Below are 27,746 nucleotides of genomic sequence, written 5' to 3' on the forward strand. Positions count from 1 at the left end.
ACTAAAACAATAGCTGGTGAGTACAGCACACAAAGAAGACACAGAACAGTGCAAGTAAGGCACAAACATGGGGTGGGGGCACAGCACAGGAATTTACACCAGCAAAATGGGAATGGGCTCCAGTAAAGGAGTAGGGGAAATGAGGTATTCTCTGCTAAACCCCACGCATGTGACCCAGAAACCCATAACAACCCAAAAAACAAGTACTCAAGAACTGGTTCCTGGCAGTATACAGTACATCAGGGTTGGGGCATGTTACAAAGAAGCTATTCTAAAAAAAAAGTAGTACCAAGCGAAAAAGAGAAATATCAGTAAGGCTTTCTAGAAGGCACTGCTGCCACTCTCCATTTTATATGTTACTTATATGCTATTCCACATAAAAATGTAATGAAATCGAAAAACCGCCATCACCTAATGTGCCAGGAAGGCTGGGGGTAGTAAAAAGTGATAGGAAGTAAATCACCCAATAAAGCTCTAATCCAGGATGAAACAGTCATCAGCTAGCATTGAGAAAGAATTAAATAAGTAAAGGACCGTCGGAAGACATCTTGCAACTGTGCAGACATCACGTACTCAGGGGGATATGGGCAATCCGAATCGAAAGAAAACAAGAACACGGCTGTCAAATTATCTTTCCATTGTCTAAAAAGTGCTGAACACAGCATGAAACTAATGTAAACATTTGGAAAAGTTAATCACTGCATACATCTAAAAGCTCCACATCACACTGCAGTTCTGCAGCTGGTAAGTCTGGGAGTGGAGATGAGAAAATGTGTTCTAGACTTCCATTTGCTTCTCCGGTAATTCTTATTTTGGGATCAATTTTCCTATAAATATTGACTCTTGCAGATGGTGGCATCTTTTCCCCAGCTCACAGGGGTAGCAGAATGTAATCACTTTTTTTACCCCGATGTCATCACAGGTAGTGACAATCAAGTGGCAGTTACTCCTGATAACTGATCCTTGTAGAGTTTTATCTAAACTGCCTTTACTGAAAGAGCAGCACTCTGCTCTCCAGCAGATCTTATGTAGGAGGTGGATTCTAAAAATGTTTTTCAGATGAGACCAGAGCTATATGTTCATGTGACAAATGTACACTTAGTTCACAGTCTTGAGGGTCCATGCTTCTTGTCCAAGCTTGGGCTAGTACTTAGGGCCTGATTACTACTTTGGCGGTCCTGAAGAGTACTGCTACGCCAGCGTCCCGCTCCAGGACCGCCAAACTCGATCGCCGCCTACCTCCCAGATTTCGAGTAATTTCATTGTTTGGCAGGCGGGGGTGAGGCAGTTCCGCAGTGGTGCAGTTTAAAGGCCCATAGTTAGCATTATAACCGCACCACTGTGGGATTGCTAATGGACGTTCCTGCATGGCATGGACTGAGCAGTCCATGCCATGAAGGAACAGGGTTGAATTCACACCGGGGGGCACAACATGTGCCCCACATTCATGCATCCTCATGCACAGGGGCAACAAGAGGCCCTGTAGGGCCCCCTTTGTTTACCCATCGCAAGCATTTTCATGCAGGGCTCACCTTAATGAAAAGGCTGCAGTGGGGAAACTTGTAATACGTGGCACTGCCATGCAAATTGCCTCCCCAGACCACTGCACAACCGTAAGGGATCTCTGATCTCTGGTGGTAGAAGCAGTCCCAAAATGCTCCGACCACCGTACTCGTGATGCAGCAATCAGACCCGTGGTGCGGCGCTCTACGACCACCACCCCACCTCCCCCATGGTTTCGGAGAACTCAAAATCGGCCCTAAGTCTAATTGTAAAAATAGACTGGAAAATCTCCGCGTTCAAGGATGTAATTCCATGCAGAGAGTCCCAGGGGCCAGAATTACTGTTACCACCCAGTATTTCCACACTGTTTTCTATTCCAAGGGGTTTCATGCTTTCATTTACTACCTGCTGTTAGCACATTGTAAAAAAGGAGATATGGCTTCCCTGCAAGATGGGGTGGCATGTAGGAGGCAGGAGGGTAGGGGACGGAAAGGGAATCATTGTTTTGGCTGTGGGTGCATTGCATGCTCTCCCTTTCCATGGTAAAAGCTTGCTAGGGGCAGAGGATCAAGGCTTGTCTGCTATTACATGCAAATCACGCAATATTACCTGCCAGAACTACCAGTCACTAAAATCAGTTCTAGTGTTCCTGTTACCGGAAAACTGGGTGCAGGAAAACCAGGCCATTTGCATTGAGGCAAAGCAGTATCGCACCCAGGATTACCGTCCCTGATTTGTAATCAGCCCCAAAGTAATGTCGAGTACAAAGTCTGCACATATTGAAGGCACCATAAAGAGCCTAAGGTCTCTATAGCTAAGCTGTATACTGGTGCTGTGATCATAAAAACAATAACATGTTTAAAGTGCATCCTACTTCCCTTCACATATTTGATATAATATAAGCAAAGATCTTAGTAACAGCAGAGTACTATAAAGTGATCATTTTTTAAGGGCTGTATACTGGAACCACACATGCTTTTACAATGCAGGCAACAGATCGAACGCATCGTTGCCACACACTCCTTTAGCACATAAGTCGTTACAATGGACTAGAAATCCAGCACCAGTCCAACAATGCGTTCTGTAAAGCAAGTAGTTGTAATGACTTGCATGCTAAAGGAAAGCATGGTAACGACACGTTCGTTGTAGTGCCCGCATTGTAAAGGCACTGTGGTTGAGACTGCATGGTAAAGGATATTTCCCTTTTTTTAGGTAGGTGCATTGCAAATACCCAGTGGTGATCAAAGAGCATTACTGTGTGTGCTGCAGGGAGGCATGGGGTGGGAGCCTGCACATGCTATATTAGTAGACAGCAAACTTATTTTGATCATCACACATTTTAAATTGATATAAATCAAAACTGATATTGATTGTGACTAATTTCCCAAATTCTCATTCAAACATGGCATCAAAGGGAAATTTATTCTGTGTCAGAATAAATTAAAAGGCCTTGCCATATTGCCCATCATCGCAACACTTAGGGGCCGATTCCGATGATGGATGGACCGGAGTCCATCCGACATTGGTTTGGAACTGGAACCGAACGACCTCCTATTGTCGGTTCCAGCTCTGCAAGTAGTATGCGACCGAACACTGTTCGGTCGCAATCCTATACTTAACAATGGGAGCATGCATTCAGAACGGAATGCATGCTCTTTTTGCAAAGAGCAGGGGTGCAGTTCATCCTTGCACCCTGTGGTAGGCACCTCAAGGTGCCTGCTACGGGGTGCAGGGATCAACAGGGGGTAACAATAGATGGCCCCTAAGCCGCCATTCAGCAGCCCATGTATCGGAAAGTCAGGCACAGAAAGGCAATGGGAAGCTTCCATCGTAATTCTTGGCCGCAAAGAGCCGGCCGAGGGATTACTGCAGGCTTTCCAAATGGCAGGCGGGCCCTCTGAGCCCGTCGGAGGCTATTTGGGAAACCGATTCAGATTCCCTTCCGACCGACCCCATCAAAATAGGTCGGTCAGAAAGGAATCCGAACTGGCAATTGTGATGCGGTCGGAACAGCTCCGACTGATGGTCAGAGCCGTTCCCAACCGCATCGGAGTTGGGCCCTTAGTTGTTGCCTTGGACATTATCTGATTTGGGCTTAATTATGACAACAATGTTTATATGAGAGCGCTGAACTCTGTCCAAGCCACCTCTAGTGCAAGTAGAAGTGACATACTTCTCAAGTTTCAACAGGGTAATTAAATATCATGTCTGCACTATCTGGCCTGCAAGCTCAGAGAACTAGTACATTGCCTGGAGGGACTTGTGTTATGCATTTTGGATTGCAGAAGCTCCTTTGTCATCAGTCAAATTAGCATCATGGAGTTGGTTATCATTACACATCTGTTATCAACATCGGAGGCTCCGGCTGTCCCAGGTTTTCAGAAGATGAGAACAGGTGGTCAAGCTTTCCCTTATCTCTGCTAAGCTCTAGAACTCCTATTTTATCAGTATTTGGCCAGTAAGAATCATTTAGTTTTCTGCTCTTATTTGAAAGTTTGCCACTGCTCTTCGCTCCCAGTCAGTCACTCTCTTTCACTACCGAAAACCACTATGGTACTATAAGTGTGCTCATTAACAAAATAATAATTACTCTTACGAAGATTAATAACACAATATTTATCATATCTCTCTCTAACCTAAAGTAAGGCACACAATCAAACAGAAAGTTGATGTTACATTTAAACATTTAAGATTTAAAAATTCTCAATCGCCAAAAATGGTGTCATCTTCACAGCAGTTTCACACTGTTTCCCTGCTCTTTATAGTAATGTGACATAGAGTAAAAATTATTGATAGAGCACTCTTATTCTCAGAAAAGTGTTTCTAGATGCTTTGAGGACTTCAGGACAGAGAAGTTGTACAGTCAGATGGTGTCGAATGATAAGGGACTGAGAAGAGCCAGGTTTTTGGATCCTTCAGAAATCTTGACTGTATCTATCACTGGCAATGCTAATTGGTTTAAATGTTTAGCTCCCAGCACTGCATTCAAGCAATCTCCTCTTCTTATAAAACAAAACCTAGGCAGGACTAAAATATATGAGTTGGACCGTCGCAATGACAGAAATGGTGAATAGATTTTAAAGGCGTTCTGTAAGCTGGAAGACCTCGAGTTATATTTAACTGTGTTATGTTATTTTTCAGGTTCTTATATAGTGCACATCCACAAAACAGTCTCTTGGCACTAGGTAACTGTCTCAGCATGACTCAGAAACTTATTAATAGGCTTGCTTAAAGAAGTAGATCTTCAACAATTGTCTGAACTTTCCATAGTTCCAAGTGGTCGCAGTTTCCAAAGGCAGAGAGTTTCAGACACAAGGAGCAATGACTAAGAACTGGACTCCACCAGTCCTACTCCTCTTGAACTGGGGATCACTGCATAGTTTAGATGAGTGGATCTAAGATGCCTAGAGAGGGGAATACTTGTGGATCCGAGCTTTAATAAATGCTGGACTGTTTATGTGCAAAGCCTTAAAAATAGTGCAGCATGCTTTGAATGTAGATCTCCGTGCAACACAGAGCCAATGAAGATCTCTTGACATTTGAGAGATGTGACAATGTTTGGGAAGTTGATAGATCAACCAAGCAGCCTGGTTTTGAATCAACTGGAACCTACGCGTAAGATGTTTAGGAAGGCTTAAGCAGAGGGAGTTGCCGTAGTCAATTCTTGACATGACTAGGGCAATTATGACATGGATCAAAGCATCAGAATGAAGAAATTTCTTAATCTTCTTAATTCTGCATAGTTGGAAGAAGCAGGATGATGTCACTGACCCAATCTGCTGTTTTAAAGATAGCTCCTCATCAATAATGAAGCCAAGGCTTTTTACCTACCTCTTGGGAGAAAGGTGTGAAATGGGATAAAACCTTGAATTGGATTCTTTTTTCAGTTGGTAGCCAGTGCAACATTCTAAGATTTGAGGAGGCATGCTCCTGTTGAAGGAGATTACTGCAGAGTTCTTCACAAGTTGCAATTTACATATCAAATAAGCAGGGAGGGTGGCCAAGCTGCGGTGCGCGATGGTCGCTTGAATTTTCAGCTCCGCCGACTCCTTCCCCAAAATCGTCTATCCGACTCACAGATCCGGCTCCCAATGAGGGTTTCTGCTTCAGAGCACAAGTGGCCCCGACCCTAAAGATCCCTCAAGCTCCGGACCGTTCGAGGCGGGAGTTGTGAGCCCCGTTCTCTTGCGGCCTACCTGAGAGTGGCCGGACCCGCAGAAGTGTCCCGGAGGTGCGGCCTCAGCCGGCGCAAATCCTGGGTCTCACCTGCGAGGTGTGCTATGACCATCGCCGGATCCGTAGCGCAACAAGACAATTGCCGAGTGAGGGCAGGCGGCTGCGGTGCACCGATGGTGCTATGGGTGGCGGCAGAGTGAGGCCTGAGTGAGGTACCGACGTGATGATCCTGGCTCCCAGGGAAGGCAGCCCTTGGGGAGCGGTGGCAGGGGCAGCTGAATTTGCCACCAAACGTATTTATACTGCTGCTTACAGTACCGCTTACCTCCCCCTCCCCGCCCTCGCGCTGACCACCGATCCCGCTGAGAGACAGTGACATAGTGCCGCTGGATGGGTGTTGAGTGCCCCGCTGCCTTGCAGGCAATACACCGAATCCCAAACCAAGACCCCTGGCGAGCCGATAATAGCAGCGAAGGCAGTGGACTGCTCTTACACGGGATATTGAGAATATTCCCCGCAGTGAAGCTACCTGCGTCACAGGGCCTGACGGAGCAAAGGGGTGGTGTTACACAGGACCCAAATACTGACTTGAGCCTACATTGCCTCAACCGAATCCCTCCGATTTCGGAGGAGATTTTTCTGAACTTACTAAATAAGGTCAGCTCTTGCTCCCCCTTGGATTGCTGTCCCCCCTACATTCTTTGAGAAGCTTTTACCACATGTCCAGGCCCTCCCCGATCATTTCTGAACAACTCGCTTGAGCATGGCATTGTTCGTGATTCTTTTAAGAGGGCAGAAATTATTCCAATCTTGAAGAAACCGGGTGCCGATCTGTCGGCTTTCAGTAATTATCGTCCTATTTATTTGCTGCCCTATCTAGGAAAGGTTTTAGAGGCTCATGTAGCTAACTGCCTCAGCTCTTTTGTGGAACATTTCCAGGTTCTGGATACCCAACAGGCCGGATTCAGACCCGCACATTCGACCAAGTCGGTCATTCTTACTGTTAATGGATGTGCTCAAAGGGGGGGCGGATATAGGCACCACCCAGGCCCTGATTCTCTTGGATCTCTCAGCAGCTTTTGACACGGTCGATCATGGTATCCTGTCAGTAATGCCGGAATTCAGGGTCTGGCCCTAAAGTTGCTCTCCTCCTTTCTGAGTAATCGGTCCCAAGCGGTGCACCTCGCCAATTTCTCATCTAATAACAGAGATATTACCTGTGGGGTTCCTCGGGGCTCTTGCTATGCAGATGACCTTCAACTGGTGTTTAATATTAATTCATCTGCTTCATCCGAGTCAATGTTCAAGACACAATGGTTTTCATAAGTGACTGGATGAACAACAACCAGTTGAAGCTGAACCCGGAGAAAACTGAGCTGATTCTTATGGGTGGGTTAGCAAACCCATGGCATTCCATTTTTTGGCCCCCTAAATTAGGCAATCCCCCTGTGCCAGTTGCCTCTTCTAAAAGCTTGGGGATCATTATCAGTAATGATTTGTCCATGAAGGCCCAGATCAGCTCGGTTGTCACTGCTGGCTTCTTTCAGCTGCGCAGAATAAAGAAGATCAGTAGATTCTTGAGCAGGGAAGCTATGATTTTGGTCACTTTAGCCCTAGTGATCTCTCGCCTGGATTATGCCAATTCATTGTATGTTGGCATTCCGGCATATCAACTGAGGCGCTTCCAACTAGTTCAGAACCAGGCGGCCAAGCTGATCTTTCATCAGCCTAAATGGCACCATGTCAGCCCACTAATGAAAAGCCTCCACTGGCTTCCAGTGATTAAGCGCTGTGCGTTTAAAATGGGTTGCACCATTTTTAAGGCACTAGATTACAACGGACCAGCTTTTCTCTTGGCTCGTCTACATCGCTACATTTCCTCTCGAAACCTCAGATCCTCCCATTTGAATTTGTTGGAAATTCCTTCAGCCAAACGGAAGTATGGCGGACTAAGGTATTCAGTCCTTGCTCCGCAGTTTTGGAATTCTCTCCCGGCTGAGATTAGGTCTCTGACTTCCTTAGCCCAGTTCAGTAAACAGCTAAAGACCTGGTTGTTCATTCAAGCATATACTTATTAAGCGATCTCCCTGCCACTGCCTTGATCCTCATTTGAGCGCCAAGAAACCGTCAGTGTACGTGCGCTTAACAAATGGTTTTAACATAACATAACATAACAAGGGGGTGTGAAGCACCGTGACTGTTGCTTCTAATTCTGAAGCTGCGGTGAAAATATCCCTTTCTCGTGTCGCCTCTACATCTCACTAAGCCGCCAAGGCTAGGCCCAATACTCGTGTTACACTGCGACCCGCTAGGCATCGTGAAGAATAACAGCCGCACAGCGGCGGCATGGAATCTCAAAGCATCACAATGGACAAACCTAAATCTGCAGGGGAGAAAGGACCCAAGCCAATCCAATCAAATAGACTGGACCGCCATACCCTCTCTAAAGAAGCCCTGCAGGACCTCCAGTCTAAAAAACAAGTCCGCAGCGGACCATGATGGGGAGAGCCCAGGACTGACCTTGAAAGACGTCATGGACGCCATATCTGGTATCAAAACCACGATGGAGGACAAAATGGACTCTCTCTCGATTGACATGAACCTTATTAGAACGGATCTTTCCAAAATCAATTAAAAAAAGTCAAGCAAGTGGAAATCACAACCTCAAGCCTACTTGGGGATGTCACTCAACTACAAAGTGACATGAGTGAACTACATTCCTCCCGCAAGTTCATGGAACTAAAACTGGATGATTATGAAGGGCGGCTTCGACGGAACAACGTGCGAATCCTAGGGTTACCGGAGAAAGCGGAAGGACCAACCCCAGATCTATTTGTGGAAGACCTTATACTGAATCATCTACAACCCGAAGGTCTTAGCAAATTCTTTGTCGCAGAGCGGGCTCATCGAGTACCAGGCGGGCACCCGAAGCCAGGGCCCCCCCGCGTCCAATGTTGGCGAGAGTCCTTAACTTCCGTGATATGGACGTGATCCTCCAAAATGCACAGAAAGATCCCCCACTTCGCTATGACAACCCCGAGATTACCTTTTATCCGGATTTTACGCAAGGGGTACTGAAGCGGAGGCGGACATTCCTAGAGGTCAAGAGGAAACTACGGGAAGGTGGCTTCAAATACGCAGTGCTGTTCCTGGCAAAACATCGTGTTGAGGCTGATGGAAGGGCCTGGTTTTTCGAGCAACCAGAGCTGGCATCGGACTGGCTGGAGAGCGGGTTGGGTTAGCATGTCAATGACCGGGACGGTGGCAGAGATTCCTCCCCTTGGAACAGGAAGTAAATGACCCGAGCGGCATGAAAACACTCCGGAGGGTTTGAACAGCTCTTCAGTCACATTGAGAATGGTATCTGGGACACTCCAGAAGAGACTGCAGGGTGAGGGTACACGTTCATATCTGTCATATTCACAATGGAGCGGGACTCTATCTGGGGGACCACGTTGATGCTACTGACGGGGGTAGGGGACAGGCACTCAGCTAGTTATTCATGGGCAGTTTAAGGCCCAGAGGGCAGGGAAGCAGGGATGGGGGTTGTTGGGTCAGGGGTTTGACTTAGTTGTTTTATGTTGCCATTTTTTCATCCACCATTTATACTGACGGCGTGACTGACTCAGATTTTAATGAGTTTTAACGCATACACAGTGGGATAAGAATGCCTGAGTTCTGAGTTGGAATGTCAACGGGCTTGGCGACAAAGTCAAACGTAGTATAGTACTCTAATATCTTAAGAAACAAGCCCCTGACCTCGTCCTTCTCCAGGAGACACACTTGATAGGGCACTCATGCAAGGCAATGTGCAGGTGGAGATACAAGTTAATAGCACATGTGGGGTTTACCACTAGCTCGAGGGGAGTAGGTATTATGGTGAAAAACACATTTCCCATTAGTGTGAGTTCCACTTGGGCTGACGATAAAGGCCGCTATATAGGTGTCACAGGGACGTGGGAGGGGTGTACCATGACATTGTTATCTATCTATATGCCACCTGGCCTTCAATCCACTACATTCCAGGACTTGCGCACTATTCTTCTCTCGGATTATGGATTATTGCTACTGGGGGGCAATTTCAATTCAGTGGTCTCGGGTAGACTTGACCGACACCCCCCACAAGAAATGGGGCCCTCCACTAGATGGCTGCCAGACTTCCTTGAGGCCCTGGGGTTGGCGGATGCCTGGCGCAGATATAACCCCGAGAAAATACAGCAAACTTTCCACTCTGGAGCCCATCACAGCCTGTCCAGGCTGGACTATATTTTTGTTCCCTGCCCACAAATCTCACAAATCCACGAAATCAGGCATCTAGCTAGGGGTAATTCTGATCATTCGCCGGTGTGGGTCCACATATGCCTAGACCAGATAAGGGTGGGTAGAACTGTCCCAATCAATCCCTGGCATCTTTGTAATCCCAAAATCCGGAAGGCCCTCATCAAAGCGATGGATAACTATTTTGCTGAAAATTAAGGCACAGTGGACTCCTCAAAGACCCTCTGGGAAGCCTTTAAATCAGTGATTAGGGGTGAAGCTTTGTCCCTAATATCTGGACAGAAGAAAGCCCAACAAAAAGAAATTTCTGACGTGGAGAACGAGATCTATTGCTTAGAAAGGGAATTGGAGGCAATGATTACTCTGGAGTAGCTCCACTTGCTAAGTCTTAAGCAGGAGGAATATAGGGCACTGGTGACCGAAAAAGCAAAAACTCTGGGGAGGGAGAAACTCGGTAAATTATACGACCTGGGAGACAAGGCAGGGAAATTAATAGCCTGGCTTGATTAAAAGGAATGGGCAAGCAGACTAGTCCCTGTTCTACGGGGTGCCGACAACACGTGTATAACTGATCCTCAGGAAATTGTGAATTGCTTTGCTCAACACTTTGCTGGCACCCTACACTGAGGAAGACTCTTCTGAAATGTTGAGAGTCATAACACTTCCCACCCTCTCCCTGACAGATCAACAGCTACTAGATAGCGCCTTAACAGTAGACAAAATAGCGCAGGCGATTAGATCGCTGAACTCAGGGAAGGACCTAGGCCCTAACGGCATCCCTATCGAACTATATAAACTTAGACTGGACAAATTGGCCACCTACGTAAAAGCCATGGTTGAAGAAAGCATAGAGAGGGGGGAGCTACCGATTGACCAACGGATAGCCACCATCGTAAATATCCATAAGGAAAGTAAACCCAAAACAGACTGTTCCTCCTATAGGCTGATTTCACTCCTTAACGCGGAAACCAAGATTCTCGCTAGGGTTCTAGCCGATCGCTTAGTTACAATCATATAAAACCTTATACAAACGGTTCAATCCGGCTTTATACGCACCGGAACACGGCATTAAACCTGCGCAGAGTCCAGGTAGAGCAGCAACAACACTGGAACCAGCCATTCTGGTGTCCCTGGATGCAACCAAGGCGTTCAACACTATTGAATGCCTTATCTGATGGCTGTGCTCCAAAAAAGGGGGTTTGGTCTGAGTTTTATTCAATGAGTACGCCTCCTGTATACGATGCCCTTGGCACAAGTGGTGGTTAACAACAAAAAATCAGACACATTTACCCTTAGTCGTGGAGCCCGTCAGGGATGCCCGCTCTCTCCCCTCCTGTTTGCCCTAGCACTGGAACCGCTTGCGGCATGGATTCGGAGGGATCCGGCTATATGAGGCCTGCGTTGGTCTCCCGAATGGGAGGACTGTATTTCGCTCTACGCCGACGACATATTGCTCTACTTGGCTTCCCCTACGAAATCCCTAATCGCAGTCCTAGATGTCTTAGCGATATTCGGCAGGTATTCGGGGTTCGCGATTAACTGGACAAAGTCCCATCTGTATGTCCTCCAGGAAGAACCACCTGTCTTACCCCGAGACGGCCAGATCCAGATCAGCACTACGGGATTCAAATATTTGGGAATATTTCTCTCCTTAGATTCGACGCTCCGGTACATCAGAAACCTGCTTCCCCCGTTGTTAAGACTGAAGTGATATATAGCCAGCTGGAAATCGCTTCCCCTCTCCCTCCTGGGCAGGGCTACCCTTTTTTAAAACTATGTCCCTACCCTGTTTCCTCAATGTCCTGCAAAACGCACTTGATCCAGTCCCAATGACATACTTTAAAGAAATTGAAAGTCTCCAGAGAGCCTTATTGTGGAATGGAGCGCCACGTATCGCCCATGGTAAGCTCACCTTAAACTGATATGACGGAGGCATTAGCCTCCCTAATATAAAGAAATATTATAGGGCTGCACATCTTGCGGCTATCAATCATGGCTCATACGGTAACCCTGAAGACCCTGGATTTCGTATGGATAGGTGGCTCCTCCCGGGAGGGAGCTACAATAGAGCACTTTACTCGAAACCGACCAGATGTCACCTAACAGGCCCCACTAGTCATTCAGTAAAGGTGTGGCATGCAGCTAACAGATCCCTCGGATGGGGGAATAGACTGACACTGGTAAACCTCTTGTGGGACTCTGAGTGGCTGGGTAGTTTGTGGAAGTCAAAGGGATTTGGTAAATGGGACCTGATCGGCATTTCCCGGATTGCAGACCTGTGGGAAAAGGGAGGTGTTAAAACATTTGAGGCTCTCCAACGCCAACACGAGCTAGCTGACACTGATCATTTTCGCTATGTCCAAGTTTGTCACGCATTACACTCACTCCTTCCAAAGGGTTCTTCCCCTCCGGAGTCCTCCCCACTAGAGGATAGGTTATTTGATGGCCACCTCCCGATAAAACTATCTCCATTATATGTAAAAAATTAATATACAATATGGATGACCCCCTTCTCGGTTTACGGAACAAATGGGTGGCAGAGGGTATAGAAATGGACGATGAGGAATGGCGAGACGCGGTGTCTTCTCCCAGAGTAGTAGCTATCCCAGCACGACTTAGGCTAGTGGAGCTCAAAATCCTGCATAGGACATATATTACGGGACCCGCTTGGTGCAGATGGGTAGAGCAAGCGAAGGGGAATGTCGGAGAAGATGTGGACAGCCAGGTACCTTTATGCATATCATATGGGAATGCGAGCATATCCGACCATATTGGAGGGAAATACACAGGGTAATAAGTGCAGTGTTTGAAATGGTTATTCGCCTGGAAGCACGTCGATGTCTCCTGAACATATGGGAGCTACTGATTTCAATGCACACCAAATACAGGGGCCACTCTGGGGTTTATGATAGCAAAAAGAAATATTGCTCAGGCCTGGGAAGTGGCGGCACCACCCTCAGTAGGGACATGAGACACAAACCTAGACTGGTGCATGTACCGGGAAAAGACAGTATATACTGCACGTGGCTGCCTTAAAAAATGGTCCCAAATATGAAGTGCGTGGAACTCATATCGTAGATACATATGTCCTCCCCCTCTTAGTGTTGAATTGGATGACCTACTCACCCCATGATTTATCCCTACGGTGTATACTGTAAATGATGATTGTACTAGTCCGTCAACCCTATAATGATATTGATTGTTTTGTATGACTTACTATATGTCGATGATTGTTGAATAAAAAGATTTATAAAAAAAAAAATAAGCAGGGAGGCCCAGACAATAAAAGTTAGAGTAGTCTAATCTACACGTGACCAGGATGTGCACAACGGTATTCCACGCAGCCGAGGGAAGGAACCCTATAATGTTTCTTAGTATTTTAATAATGTCAAAGGATAATGCTGTGGCAGCGTTGATTTGTTGCTTGAAGGATAGTTGGCTATCAATTTTTATCCTGAACATATGGGAGCTACTGATTTAAATGCACACCAAATACAGGGGCCACTCTGGGGTTTATGATAGCAAAAAGAAATATTGCTCAGGCCTGGGAAGTGGCGGCACCACCCTCAGTAGGGACATGAGACACAAACCTAGACTGGTGCATGTACCGGGAAAAGACAGTATATACTGCACGTGGCTGCCTTAAAAAATGGTCCCAAATATGAAGTGCGTGGAACTCATATCGTAGATACATATGTCCTCCCCCTCTTAGTGTTGAATTGGATGACCTACTCACCCCATGATTTATCCCTACGGTGTATACTGTAAATGATGATTGTACTAGTCCGTCAACCCTATAATGATATTGATTGTTTTGTATGACTTACTATATGTCGATGATTGTTGAATAAAAAGATTTATAAAAAAAAAAAATAAGCAGGGAGGCCCAGACAATAAAAGTTAGAGTAGTCTAATCTACACGTGACCAGGATGTGCACAACGGTATTCCACGCAGCCGAGGGAAGGAACCCTATAATGTTTCTTAGTATTTTAATAATGTCAAAGGATAATGCTGTGGCAGCGTTGATTTGTTGCTTGAAGGATAGTTGGCTATCAATTTTTATCCTGAACATATGGGAGCTACTGATTTAAATGCACACCAAATACAGGGGCCACTCTGGGGTTTATGATAGCAAAAAGAAATATTGCTCAGGCCTGGGAAGTGGCGGCACCACCCTCAGTAGGGACATGAGACACAAACCTAGACTGGTGCATGTACCGGGAAAAGACAGTATATACTGCACGTGGCTGCCTTAAAAAATGGTCCCAAATATGAAGTGCGTGGAACTCATATCGTAGATACATATGTCCTCCCCCTCTTAGTGTTGAATTGGATGACCTACTCACCCCATGATTTATCCCTACGGTGTATACTGTAAATGATGATTGTACTAGTCCGTCAACCCTATAATGATATTGATTGTTTTGTATGACTTACTATATGTCGATGATTGTTGAATAAAAAGATTTATAAAAAAAAAAATAAGCAGGGAGGCCCAGACAATAAAAGTTAGAGTAGTCTAATCTACACGTGACCAGGATGTGCACAACGGTATTCCACGCAGCCGAGGGAAGGAACCCTATAATGTTTCTTAGTATTTTAATAATGTCAAAGGATAATGCTGTGGCAGCGTTGATTTGTTGCTTGAAGGATAGTTGGCTATCAATTTTTATCCTGAACATATGGGAGCTACTGATTTAAATGCACACCAAATACAGGGGCCACTCTGGGGTTTATGATAGCAAAAAGAAATATTGCTCAGGCCTGGGAAGTGGCGGCACCACTCTCAGTAGGGACATGAGACACAAACCTAGACTGGTGCATGTACCGGGAAAAGACAGTATATACTGCACGTGGCTGCCTTAAAAAATTGTCCCAAATATGAAGTGCGTGGAACTCATATCGTAGATACATATGTCCTCCCCCTCTTAGTGTTGAATTGGATGACCTACTCACCCCATGATTTATCCCTACGGTGTATACTGTAAATGATGATTGTACTAGTCCGTCAACCCTATAATGATATTGATTGTTTTGTATGACTTACTATATGTCGATGATTGTTGAATAAAAAGATTTATAAAAAAAAAAAATAAGCAGGGAGGCCCAGACAATAAAAGTTAGAGTAGTCTAATCTACACGTGACCAGGATGTGCACAACGGTATTCCACGCAGCCGAGGGAAGGAACCCTATAATGTTTCTTAGTATTTTAATAATGTCAAAGGATAATGCTGTGGCAGCGTTGATTTGTTGCTTGAAGGATAGTTGGCTATCAATTTTTATCCCAAGGTTTCGGACTACTTCATTTGGAGTAGGTTGAGACCCGAATTCAGTAGGCAACCAGAGATTGATTCAGGTTTGGAGCTCCAAAGATCAAAATCTTTGTTTTGTACGCATTGAGTTTTAAATAGGTCTCATTGGTCCACGAAAAAACCTTTGTTAGGCAATTCTTAACCACATCATGTCAGGAGCCTTGTTCATTAGCGAATTAGACAATTATCAGGGTATCATCAGCATAAGAAGAGCTATGAACCCAAGGTTATAGAATATGGTTGCAAGGGAGATCATATCTATGTTAAAGAGTGTAGAACTCAAAGCTGAACCCTGCGGGATGCCCCATTTAACTGAGTTAAATTCAAGGTATTGGGTGGAAGGCAACTAGCCTGTGATCTATTGGTGAGTGTAAGAAAATGGCTCTTTTCATAATAATCACCCCATTACTGCAATGATGCTGCCGGATTTTGTCTCTGTGCACTTGGACTCTGCTACCAGGCACCATTGCATGTGCTTAGACCACTACAACATGGCAAGATTGGCTATACTGCTAATTGTCACATTTATCTTTAAGAAAAGTCACTTGTAAAAAGTAACTTTTGCCTGCTTAAAGTCTCTAGAAGTCCATTTGCCTGAGTTTCCAACTATCACCCAGGAGCTGAGTGCCTCCTTGACTAGATGTGAACTTGCTCCCAGAGCTGAGACAAAGGCCTTGACCCTAACAACTCCAGTGGTAGAGATGAAGACCCTCTGCAGAGAAAGAAAATGTAACGTTGGCCACAATGCCAAAAAAGGTGGATTTTGAGATAGCCATCAAGGCCAGGAGAATGCCCACCTAGCACAGATCCCCTCTGAGGAAGAGGCAACTCCAAAAGCTGAAGGATAAGGGGACAACCTATTCCAATATGATTTTTGCTTGGTACACCATCCAGGGTTGGAAGTGAAGTGGGCTTTGCTAGCACAAATCCTTCCATGTCATTAGCAGGAGGCCTAGTGAAAACTCTTGGAAGTCAATACAAGTTCTTAATTTATTAGACTTCTTTGACACAAAGAAAATTGAGGACCCAGCAGGGGAAGTGCCTTGAGTGAAGGGTATGCCTTTTGCTCAAACGGGTCCCTTCTTTTCTTTCTGAACTTTCTAGTTTCCTGTATCTTGGCGTTCTACTACACTTATTGTGTTTACTTGTAGTGTTGGTACTAAACCTCTTTTACCCCTGGTTTTATCAGGCATTCTTTTACAAAATGCTCTTTCTTGTCCTAGTAGAGACATTGAACATTTGTACATCTCAAATCTTTCTCCTCCTTGCTCAACGAAGAGCACACAAATCCTATCCCCATAGGTACTCCAGAGTTGTCACTAGATATGAACTGACTATTATTTCGTGGTTCCTCATACTTGGAATAGAATTTGTCACCTTGTTTCTTGTCTCCCTTTCTTTCTGCTAGCCTGTGATCCAACTGCAAGGTGAAATGTATGAAGTCTGCACAAGATTGCAGAAGTTGAAGATCGATCTTAGCTAGAATGTCTTTCGGGTCTTCTTTAAGTCTCTGATATTACAGTGTGGCACATTTCTCCTCAGCACATCCTGTTTCTGTGACCAAACGATTGAACCGCATCAAGTATAATGTTTCCGTTCTAACAGTTCTCAGTCAGTGGAAATGGTGCTTGCCCTATCTTCAAATACCTTCTCGAATTCTTTCAGAAAATTCTTCCAATAATAAAGGATTGGGTTGTTGCTACATAAAATAGGTACTGCCCATAAAGCAGCATTGCCAGCCATGTTGGATATAAGGAACTCTTTGTGTGACTGAGGGTCCGGAAAAGCTGCTGGTTTGCATGTGCAATGTAGTTCAGTCTGTGAACTTTGTTTGGATTGCCTGTAAAAAGCTCTGGAGCCGCCAAGGGAATCTGGGTCAGAAATGTTGGAAGGTGGGTCCCTGGATTTCCGATGGTACTTGGGTTTGTGGTATGGGCTACACTAGGGAATTTCCCCAAAGGTATGTTATAGGGGTTTCTATCAAAGGTCCCCCCTCATACCTTGTGCTGAAATTGTACCACCCTATCTGCTAAAGCTGCAGTAGTAGCTTTAGAGTCAGTCAAGTCCCTCTGCACCTGTACTAAGGCCTTCATGACATCATCAAGGGTGGCCATTCTGAATTCATGAAAGGCGGCAGGAGCTATGAATCGTGGGCTTGTTATTCCGTCACAGACTTGAACATTCCTCAGGACTTGCACAATGAATTTCAGATGTCCACCTCCAGGCACCACCAGGTCTGCTTGCTATAAAAGCGCAGACTATTGGAGCGGCGAGGCGAGGGAAATGGTTTTAGGGGGAAGGAACAGCAGGGAGGGAGACCTGTAAAAGAGCATCAACAAAGTAATACTTGACACTACTAAGATTTGTTCTAAAACACTCACACCTTAAGAGTTGTTGTAAAATACATGTAAGATTTTCTTTTCTGAAAACTTACCAGATATGAATGGCCTGGCGCTATATATACCTTTAAAGTAAATAAGGGACCATGAGTTTAGTTCGTGAATCACCGAATATCGATCCACTAATATGATACATAGCACTGAAATTGCACAGAGCATAAACTGTAAGAAATGATACCATGCACTCAGATTCTAGGCCTTGTACAGAGCATAAACTGCCACGTATCAAAACACCATTCTTTGTTCATGCCTTGTCTTTGTCTTGCCACATTCTGTAAGCAGCTAGCAATAGGATTGTTTTTGTAATGCAAGCTTGCTTTGGTTATCAGGAAGCTGTTACATAGTTCTAATATTTGTTCTTGCTGGTTTTCAGTCTTTTGTTTAAATCACCACAGTCACTCACAAGAGAGATTGCTCAATTTATTCACACCAAGGGCAGCGCGCTTACCATTGAGACCCATCTAGTTTCTCACCATCTTTTCCTGGCTGTAAGTAAAGAACACAAGCGAAAAGCTGAAGCTACCCTCATCACCACCGCAGCCTTGGGTCCTGAGTTCTCAGCTCCCAATGCAAACAGCTGATCTCTGCTGATGGTCTCTAGTCAAGGGGACCACAGCGGGAGCTCCAACACAGCTTCCAAAACATCAATAACAAGTGCGAAATCTTGGGCAGGGCCGCTCTTATAGTAGTGCCCCTCTCAACATGGTGGCAGCTCTAAGACTGCTGGGACATGAAGTCCCAGTGAAAAACATGCACTTCTGTAACCAACAGGACAAAACAAAAGGATAAAACAAAACTTAAAACAAAGAACAATACTCACGCTATAGCACGTTGGACCAAGCAATTATGGCCTAATCATAGGTTTGCATACCGCATGAGCAGATTGATGTCAAATCAATGTAGTGATGACATGCAATGCCACCACTATCGTCCTCCTGTGCTCATACCGTCAGAGCTTTCACCACTGGAGCCAATGACTGAATGTAGATATTAAACAGCGTGGGGCTCGTGGAGGAGTCCTGGGGGACACTGATGTAAAGTGTGCCGGTTGGAGCTAAAAGGCGGAAACACCACCTGAAAAGAGCGGTCTGCAAGGAAAGAGGAAAAACAGGTAAAAAGCATAGCCACCAACCCCAATCTCTCGCAGGCACTGGAGCAAGATGTTGTGACAAACAGTGTCAAAAGCTGCACTTAGATCAAGTAGAATCAGTACAGAGGAACTGCCTTCGTCCAAGAACGCCCAAGCACATGTAGTCATTGCTTCCATCAAACATATTGCAAGTTGTTGTGACATGCAGTGTCAAAAGCAGCACTTAGATCAAGTAGAATCAGTACAGAGGAACTGCCTTCGTCCAAGAACTTCCAAGCACATGTAATTATTGATTCCATCAAAAATATTGTTCCTGTAGTCTTCAGCTCCATTAGAAATATTTATATTGGAGATGATATCTACAAAAAAGGAAACGTGGTCACTAGGCTTAGTCACTACACATTTCAACTACATTTGCAGATATTGCATTCTTGAACCATTCTTTCAATGATCTCTGGCGATGGGAAGTGAGAACTTCTAGGTGCTATGCCCATATATATGCGATTCCTTTGGCTGGCTCTGGGCTTCCATGTGCCTAAGTAGGTCATCAGTGGGTGGGCCATCAGTGCCAGGGCTGGCCAGCAGGCCCTCTGCAGACCATTCATGCTTGTTCCCAGCCAAGAGGAAACGGGAAGCTCCAACTTCTGGAATCACCATTCAAGTTCCAAACAGGTGCGCTAGATGTTGTTGTTCTTCTTCAAGATGGAGTGTAGCTTTCTCTTTTAGGTCTAGTCCTTGGTTGCAGTGCATAAGCCCTTTGCTAGCCCGTGAAGGTACCACTCTCCATTTTGTTATTCCAATCAACCACGTTGGTGCAGACCTTCCTTCCTTATTGTGAGGAATGGGATATGTACCCCTTGTCATCTTACCTGAGTGTAGTTCACTGTTGTGATCAGTGTCTATGTGCACATGATCCTGTACAACCCCCAGGGACTGTCTCTGAATGCAAATCACAATGATGAAGACAGACCCTAGAGAAAAAAAAGTTGTTTGTGGGACTGTCCTTGTTTGCCTTTGGGCCACAAACTTTCTCCATTTTGCAGTCCCCATTTTATGCAAAAAGGTCTTAACGAACTAGTAGCCTATCTTAGGACTCTCGAAACACGGACACTATGCCATGCAAACAATTTTTCTTGTGCACATGAAATCAGTATTGCAAAGTGAATTCACCTCAAGGATTTTGCAGAGGAGTCAAATGAGCTTGTATTGGTTATCAAACTCTCACACCTTTTGTTTTGTACCCTCGTGCTTGCGAAAAAGGGTCTACATTCAGGGGTGTGGATGTAAATTATCACAAGGAATATTTGTTTTCCATGGTACAACAAAATGGAAAGCATTCCCCATTTTGTTTGGCAGCAAGTTAACACTGAAGTTGTTTGGTATTATGTAATTTAAATTCCCAATGTGTGTATTTGAATATATTGGTTTTTGCTGCTCAGCCACCTCTCAGCAGTGTTTAATTACCACTGCAGCAGCACAGCATGCGAAAGTAAAGGATATACCCTGCAGGCTGCGGCCATTATTGAGTTTAATGTTTGTGATACATCAAGCCCGACGCAGCACAGTCTAGACAAGCTCCTTGTTTTGTGTTATTTTTGTTCTAGAATCTAATTTGTACAGTAGTTTTCACACTTGCTTTTATAATCAACCATCGGTTTAAGGTTGCGTATGTGTATGGGTGTAATTGAGAAAAGAGCTGGTGAAATATCACTGTGTTTAATTAAATAGATGTGGGCGTACTCGGCGGTTTTGCTTTCTCCTGATACAATTAAGAATTAATTGGGATAACATTAATAGTCTATTTAGTAGTTTTGCATTCGATTAAGGAATGCTACGTAGCAACAGGGGCGTGTTTTGACAGGTGGAATAGCAAAAAAAGGTTAGAAGTTTTAATTAGAAAAATAGTCAAACGTGTACAATGCTTGCAAGCCTTCTGCCAGGGTGAATGGTTAGGTCTGCTTACCACTAGTTCACAGTGTTGAGTGTAAGGCCTAGGCCTGTGCAGAAAACTACACTACTCTCTCGGAGTGTGCGTAGTTTGCGCGTAGCGTAGCGGGCATTTTTTGCTCGCTCGCGGTCCTCAACGTCAAGTTGGCGACCGCGAGCGAACAAAATCAACATCCCGGCGAGACTTTTTCCTCGTTCGTGATTGGCAACTTCAAGTTGCCGATCGCGAGCGTGGGAAATAAACCTCCTGGCGAGATTCTCAACGCGGGGAGGTCAGGTTTCTCATTGCGAGTGGTCGCGTATGCTCGCGTCCGCTCGAGATGAGAAACTACCAGTCCGCGTTGAGAACGCTGCCACTCGAGTACAAATCTACCTGAGTGGCAGAAAATTACCGCTTGCACTGTGCATGATGCCGTTCGCAATGATTGCGCAGTGCGGACAAGCATTCGGCACTGTGCAATCATTGCGAACAGCATTTCCCTACCGCACTACGCAGTTTGCGTAGCTACGTGTGGCGTGAGTAGTGCAAAGTGCACTTCGCGTAGCTACGCGTAACGCGACTGCGCGAACAACACCCAGGGCTAGTAAGACCATTCATTATCATGTTTGTCATGTATGTATTGTGCAGGGGTGTAAAACTTATATTTCTTTTTGAGTAAGAAACTTCACCAGCTCTCAGTACATTCCTGGTAGTAAGGTAGCTGTGCCCTGGAAGGTAGAGGGCATAGGTCACTCCCTGCTCCCCTTGCAGCACTGCCCAGGTTTGCTTTTTTTTCTACAGTGGTAGTCATAGGTCTCCACTATTTGCTCTTGTGATTCATTTGGCCAGAACAACTCTCCCAATTGAACCTGTAAGTGGACGAGAGGCCAAACAAACCTGACCTACATTAATAATTTGGGCAGGACAAAGAGTTTTGCCACTGAGCTTAAACATCATTTTGGCAGCCTGTCCCCCTCTTTGAAGAGACAATATTGTACCACTGGCTGGTGGCTCTCTGGCCTTGGCTTGTCTTACCACCCAGGGCCGGCTTTAGCGCTGGTGGTGCCCGGTGTAACAATCATATTTGGCACCACCACACCCCATGACCGCCTCCTTGGATTCTCTCACTACCACCGGGCAATAGTGCCCCTCATCTCTCCAGTCATAAGTTATTGCTAAACACAACACCCCCCCTCCTGCAGTCAGCGCCCTATCCAAAGGTCAGAGCCCAGTGTGGCCGCACCAGTTGCACTGCCCTAAAGCCGGCCCTGCTACCCCCAGATTGTACCAATGCTCTCTACTGAAGGAGCAAAGTGTAACTTAGCGCTACACTGGCCTTTAGATGGGGCTATGAAGTACTTGGGTTGGAGATGATATTTCCTCAGGCAGTGGCAACCATTTTTTGAAAAATCATTTAGGGAAGTTGAGTTTGTCTCTTTAATTTTCAGGATTTTTGTGGCATAAACCATGCCTCTTCCAGAATTCTGGTAACAAAGGTATTGCCCGTCAGCAGAAGGTGCCAGATGGGTTGCTACCACAAGTGTGTGCCTAGTGACGTGCGGCTACTCCAGAGGTGCTGAGCTTGTAATCATTGTCTCAAAGGGGTCATATCTGTAATTACTACCCTCAGCAGACGCAATATAGCCTAACTCCTGTCCCATTTCTTGTAGAGTGCTTCTAAGATTTCTATCCATCACAAGTACTTGGCCGATAGTCATCACCTCTGTCTGTAGGACAACGCATGTAATAATTGCCTATATCAGTAATGTGCAAGTGATCCCCGCCTCCATCACTAGTACTGTGACTTTAATAATTGATGTAGACATCGCCTTCATAAGGAGTACCAAGCCTGTAATAATGACCTATATTAGTGATGTGCACGTAATCAGTACCTTCATCACCACTACTGTGACTTTAATGAAAGATGTAAACATCACCTTCACCAGAAGTGCCAAGCCTGTAAAAAGTGCCTACTTTAGAAGTACTGTGCATGTAATCACCACCTCCATCACTAGTTCTGTGACTTTAACAATTGATGTAGACATCACCTTCCTCAGAAGTACCAAGCCTGTAATTTTAGATTCATAAGCAAAGTGCAAATAATCCCTATCTCCATTTGCAGTATTATCACTTTATTAATTAATGTAGGCATCACCACCAGAAGTACCAAGCCTGTAACAATTGCCATTTTAGTAAAATGCATGTATTATCTACCTCCATCACTAGTACCGTGGCTCTAATAACTGATGTAGACATGACCTTCATTAGAAGTACCATACATGTAATAATTGTCTGCATCATAAGTATTGTGCATTTTATCATGGGTCCTCTGTAATGCTGTTACTGATTGTTCCCTTAGACAGTCTTACACCTCGGATGTGTTCTGCTCCAAGGAGTTGCTCAATCTCCCCTCATTACCTGAAAGCTCTATAATCCAGAAATAAGATGCTAGTGTTTGGATACCGCTACATGGTGTCTAGTGAGGGGAGCTATCCTCTGCAGAGCAGATGGTGAAGGTCAGATCCTTTTTTCATACCCTGGTGTCCTGCTGCTCCCACCCACACCCATGGTAAGCTCAAACTTGTGAAGCACAGTCTTGGATTTTTCTACCTTCTAATAGATCGATCATGTGTTATGGAGCTTAGGTCGGTTAAAGTTTCAGCGCTTAAGTTTGTACTAGTTTTGTGATAACTAAAAGGCTTTGATCATGTGTAAGAATATGTAGATAAAAGCAGATGTCCAGTACAGAAGTTGATAAGAAGTTTCCGGATATGTGCTGGTGTTCTGTCTTAGGCTCTCATTTAGGACCTAATTACGAGTTTGCCGGTCCATAGGACTGCCAAACTCGCAGTGGAGGCGCTGTGGCGGCCAGGTGGTCCGACTGGCGTAATATAACTACAGCAGTTGGACTGCCATAGGGCCGCAGCAACCGCCAGGGATATGTGATCCCTGGTGGTTGCACAGCGGTCTGAGGGCTGAAATATGCTGGTGGTGCCGTTGCGGCACTGCCAAGCATTTTACAAGTTTCCTCACTGCCACAGATTTCATTGCTGTGAGCCCTACAGGGCCTCCTGTTCCCTCATGGCCTGAGGATGCATGCCGGGGACATATGATGTACCCCCCTGTCTGCATGCACCCCCTTTCCTGAACAGCATGCACTGCACAGTTCTGCCATGTAGGAACTGGCTTTGACGTTCCCATTGTTGTTCCTTTTTAAAAGGCACTGCTGGGTAAAATTCGTATTCTGGTGGGCAGCCGGTGGTGAGGGTTGGCCAAACTCATAATCAAGCCTTTGAGTTAACCAGGATATTTGTGATGATATTACTACATAATTAGAATTAAACAGGGACTAAACAATAGTTCTACGCTATCCCACAATTAGATGTGCACAGTTAGCCCCAGCGGACAGATTTCCCATACCGAGAAGTGATATTACCACATTACTTGTTGCGATAAGACCATTTATCGCTAAATGCAAAAATCGTAATAAGAACGCACATGCGTAATAAAAACGCACAGACACGCGTGCAATCCACGTTTTACACATTTAGCGTGATTGTTGACACCTCTGGACAATCTCTGAATAAGAGCCGCAGTCTGCTTACTGTACCTCCTTTTCATCAACCGAAGGATATCTCTGCAGCACATACTGATGTAAGGAAGGCTGTTTCCTCAGAAATTGATATTACGTGGCAATTTCTCTTTAAAAGACCGCGTAATGAGCCCCTCCCTTGGCATTTCTCTTATTGCTGAGTGCATTGGTGATCAGGCCCAGAGTAATTTGACATCAGCGCAGTAATATTTCTATTTTAGAACATCAATATGTAATTTAGTGAGCTGCAGCTCTCCAGATCGCCTTGTGAAGCCCAACATCACCTCTTAATATTTTTAACTTCCGCAACCTGCCTGGAGCGCTGCAGTGACGTTAACGAATGGCCTGTCGTGTTTTCATTACTGTGCAGCTCGTTTATTGATAAATTGCTGGCAGTGGAAAGGGGAGGACACTCTCTCACTTCTGTTGTGCTTTCATTGGGATGGGAAAGAGAGTAGGGACGGAGGATAACACAGTAATTAATGTTGTGGGCATTTCTTTGGGGCAGGCAGAAGACAATGCATTCTCTTACAATTACGTTTCACGGAATAAATATATACTGGGAATTTAAAAAATAATCTTAAAAGGCCCAGTCACTCACAATACTTCTGTTTTCTGTCATTTCTGTATTTACAATGCAAGAAAGTCTTTCGCTTACATAGCACAGTTAGGGAGTCGTTTAGAGTTTATAGGTATGATGCATCCATCATAAAATGGCGGATGCCCTTTTCCACCAAACTTGCCATTCCTCCTTCCAATTTAAGGCGGGAGAGCTCCTTCCACTGCCTTTGCCAGCAGAAATCCTTCAGTAGTAGGTCAGCTGCAGGACTGTTGGGTCATAGTGGAGTGGACCGTTTCTTGTTTTGCCTACTTGGGCTCATTGCGCGAGGTATGGCGTTCAGCCGCGGCCCGTGCAGGTAAGAGCGGTGGGGCAGTAGAGCGGTAGGGCTGGGTGGGGGGGATTTTGACAGACAACGATGAGGGTAAATTAATTATTTATTTAATTTCCCCTTGTGGTCTTATAGTCGTATATTAAAACCCCCCCTTCCACCCAGCCCTACCGCCTCACGGCTTTTCCTGCACGGGCCGTGGCTGATGGCGTTCCAGCATAGGGAAATTACGCTCAGAGAGTAAACTATGTGTCACTTGGCCATTGTTATTTTGTTCTACAATAGTAAACTCCTGCTTTTGGGGTTTGTCCTAACAGAATAAAATAATTTGCTGGGCAGGCACCTCGAATATGGTGCCAACTCAGGAAAGAGTCAATACCTCCATCTTTAGGAAAACAGTAGGAATTATGAAAAAAAGTTATTCGTGCTTGAAACAACCTTCCCAACCATTAGAGAACAATGGCCAGAGATGCATTTTTCACCGAGTTGTATTAAAATGTTAATCATTTGTGGGAGGTTATGCAGGGGTCACATAAAAGGATTCTGTTAAGAGGTGTTTATTTGCAGCTCAAGGGAAGCATGTAAGATAGAGGGTGTTTCTTTAAATATTCATGAAAGCCAAGTGCTGTGAGAAGAGAATGGTCATTGAGTTCTCTGGGCTTAAAACACCAGGAGGTACTGCTCTCATTGGTCTCAAGTCCAGGAGGAGTATCAGCCGCGGCCCGTGCAGGTAAGAGTGGTGGGGCGATGGGGCTGGGTGGGGGGGTATTTTGACAGACGAGGGGAATTAATTATTCAAATTTCCCTCGTCGTCATCCGTCGAATCTCCCGCAACCCGGCCCACCGCACTTACCTGCATGGGCCGCAGTTGAGGAGTTTGTTCCAAAGCAACTTAAGCAAGTAAGGTGTATGCTCAAGAAGTTGCATACTGAGCCTGGGGCATGAATGCTGTAGGGGTGGGGACTTGATTATTAAGCATAGGCAGTAGGAATGTAGGTATTTCCTGCACCATATCAATTTTGGGTAGATCTCTGTAGATCATGTTTTGTTACCTAACCTAACAGTGATCCAGCAATATTGATTCAATGGCATTTTTGGTAGAATTTTGTTGAAGCAGGAGATTGGAATTGGGCCTATCGGCCCATCGGAGGGACTACATTCCCTACAACAATGGCGGTGCCTGCTAAGGCACCACCGTAGGTATTGCAATCTCCCTTCCCGCCGGCCGTTTCATGGCCGTTAACCCGCCTTGAAAAGACAGACAGAAAGCGACTTGGGGGCCCGTAGTGGGTCCCCCTTCACCCCTGGCCCTTTGATATGGGCCCTGGGGTACATCTATGGTGCCCCCTACATATCCCTGCACCATGTAGCAGGTACCACATGATTCCTGACACATAGTGCAGGGATATGCAAAATGTTTTTTTTTTTGTATTGTGGCGTATGCTGCAGCCCGCAGCACAGGCCACAATACAAAATATACACATTGTGACCGCCTTGAAGGGTTTTGTCAATGGTGTTTCAACTTTACCATCATTTAACAGGTCATCATCAGGACAGAACAGTGGGTAAGTACAAAGAGAAAAAGATTGCAGCAAGCTGAGGTCTAGCACAATGAGTATACCTGAAGACTGCATGCTTCTGTGCTAGTCCAACAGGTTGGCGTCCACAGAGATGAGAAAAAAAGGAAGCAGCGGGGCACCCAACAAAAACTAAACGTTGCCAGCTCTAGCCATATGAGCTGGTAGGGGTTGCGGGGCCTCAAGAGCTCCCCATGCCCCCATCTTTTTTTAAAGATGTGGGTGCCCTGGGTGGGCACCGAGGCACCCACCAAAAAACAAAGTGTCCAGCTCCCACCAAGGGAGCAGGCAGTGATCCCGGGGGCCCTGGACCTCACCCCGCAACCCCCAACTTGTATCAAAGATGTGGGTGCCATGGGTGTTCACCCTAGCATCCACAAAAATAATTACAAAAGGTGCAAAGAACAATAAATGAGCAACCAATGTGGATAATTTATTATTGACTTCTCCGCTAAGGAGCATTCAATAATCCGTAGGCTTATGTAAATATGTTTTTCTGAATGTTGGTGCTCCAATCTACCACCACTTTTTTAAGTGTTGTGGGGGGTTGCATAGAGAACAGCATTACCAGAAAAACTGAAAAAAAATAACCCTATGTTTCCTGGAGTCTACATAATATGACCTCACGAAAAGTTTTTTAAGCATTCATAGAGCTGGAGCTTTCGCTCTTCACTTGGGAATGCATGGGACACCTTTTGGTTGATCTTATGTTTGCATTATGTGGCTTGAGCAGTGTACAAGAAAGAGCCTCATGTTTGTTTAATATTGTTTTGATTACAATTGCTTTGTTTAAATGCTTATTGACAAACATTTCAATGGCTCATTGACAAGCTAATAGGCTTGCATTTTATATATCAACAGTGACTTACATAAAAAAAAAAAAAATTACAAATGCCCAGAAAAAAACAACGGTTAAAGTGACTGCTATAGTTCGGTTGTCAACAAAACTTAGAAATTCACCGAACAAAACCAAGGTTAAAGTTGTGTTGCAGTTAGGTGA

Source organism: Triturus cristatus, chromosome 9, assembly GCF_964204655.1.
Source record: "Triturus cristatus chromosome 9, aTriCri1.1, whole genome shotgun sequence".
Lineage (NCBI taxonomy): Eukaryota > Metazoa > Chordata > Amphibia > Caudata > Salamandridae > Triturus > Triturus cristatus.